We start from the raw sequence: 2,002 nt of genomic DNA, 5'->3' as shown, positions 1-2,002 counted from the left end.
TCTTTAGCAGTCTATCTTGTCCGCTCTCCGGTTCTTTTTCCTCCCGTAAAGTGCACTTTTCCAGCTCTGCCTGAGGCTCTTCCTACTCCGTTAAACTTTCTGCCGACTTTCAACATGCAGGTCCTCAGTCCTGCTTACAAACAGTCCTTTGTTTCGCTGCCTGGCAGATGGTGGCTGAATGATGAGTGGAAGGATGGCCCGGTGAGCCAAGATCCCTGGCCTTGTCCTACTCTTCCCAGGGACTGAGAATGGCAGAGGTGGGCACTGGCCCTTGCAACTGGCAACCGTGTTGAGGAACAGGCGGGGCTGGTGGAATTCCATGTGCCTGCTAGTGGGGATAAACCCTGTCACCAGGTTGGTGGGAGGGGGCCCCAAAGGAATTGTTAGAAACCTGCTGCCACCCTAGGCTTCTTCCCATTCCCACACTCCACTTGAACCTGGACGCTAACCAAAAAATGTTTGCCTAACAAGGGAAGTGGGCAGAGATGTACGAGGGTGCAGTCACTGGGAGTGTCTGACTGCTGCCAGAGGGCCTGCTGCGGTGCCACCCCTCTAGACCCAACAGGTGCCTTGCTGGTGCAGTGACTATGCACTGGGCTCCTAACCAGCTGAGCTCCAAGAATAGTCTGGGGCTATCTTGGACAATGTCTTCATTACCAACAGCTTTTCTCACATCTCTCTGGTTTTCAATGGAGGTCTTGTCACATTCCCAACTCAGAATACTTTAACTTCTTATGAAGACCTTATTTTCAGGTGTCCTAGTTATCCCCCACGTAGTCCAAGTCTTGTGTGAGCCCCTCATGCTTTTCTTCCATGGAGGCTTCCAGGCAACTGGGGCTGCTCAAAGGGCAGATCCTCGTAGAACAGGAGGCAAAACACTCAGAAAGGGGGTGAACTCTGGTAAAATCCTAAGTAATGGGTCTCGAAGGTTTTGTTAACAAACCCACGCACTCCACCATAATAAAGCCAACCTGCAGGTCCTGAAGCAGAAGCCTTGGTGGGGCCAAATGGACCTTGTCCACCCGAGTGCCATTCCTTACGCCCGCCCTCATCCTCGGAGTTAAAGACCCCAACCCCATCGTGTATCCTCTGAAGAGGACATGACAAGACCCTAGAGAACCAGGACTAAGTTCAAACCCAAGACCAAAGAGTCGATCCACAGCAAGCACGAGAGGACAGGGTTCAAGTGCCCTTGTGTATTTGAGGAGAGCACCTCAGCTGCCTCCTGCAGAGTGCCTGGTGACCTCAACGTGCAGCCCTGAACTAGTCCACCAGCGCAGGGTGGTGCATGACGACACCTGGGCTCCTCCTCACGCGCTACATCCTGCAAAATTAGCCACTTAGCCTCACAAATCCAGAGGCCACATAAGTAGCACAAGTCACACATGTGGCAAGCCTAGTGTGTCCTGACCAGCCTGTCGGGCCCAGCGCCCACTTTATCTCAAGCAGCTTTTGGTGCTGACCAGCCTGGAGTGGTGAGAGGAGGGCAGAGTTCTGCTCAGAGCAAACTGCACCGGGAGGGCGGGAAACCAGTGTCAGAACCTTCACTTCTGAGAGGTTCACTGGCTTAGTTTGGAGAAAAAAGGAACTCCTGTTTGCCTGGGGCCCAATAGAGGGTATTGCTCCCCACTTACTGCTAAGATAGGAGTCTAAATTTGAACATTCTCGAATACTTTTACTTTTAAGCAAATTGTTTGCTGTTTCTGTCCTCAAAACATATACTCCCCGGAATTTTAATATAAATAGGAAGAAAATGGTTTATCAAGATCTAGTCAATGTGGCCATATTTCAAAAAACCCAATAAAGTCAAAGCCCTGGTTAGATTTGAGAGAACAATTTCTTGTCATAATGAATACAAGATTCCATTGAAACTGGAACAGTTGACAAATACAAAATTAAACCTTCAAAGGAAATAGGGTCACACAAAACAACAAATGGAGAAGCCCAAGAATGAGGCTGAAAGAACATTAGAACAGCATTTCCGCATGAGTATCTCCTGACC

This window comes from Echinops telfairi, unplaced genomic scaffold (assembly GCF_000313985.2).
Source record: "Echinops telfairi isolate 266 unplaced genomic scaffold, ASM31398v2 ScPeMD7_7425;HRSCAF=8463, whole genome shotgun sequence".
In the NCBI taxonomy this organism is placed as follows: Eukaryota; Metazoa; Chordata; class Mammalia; order Afrosoricida; family Tenrecidae; genus Echinops; species Echinops telfairi.
Note: the sequence above shows the minus strand (reverse complement) of the source record.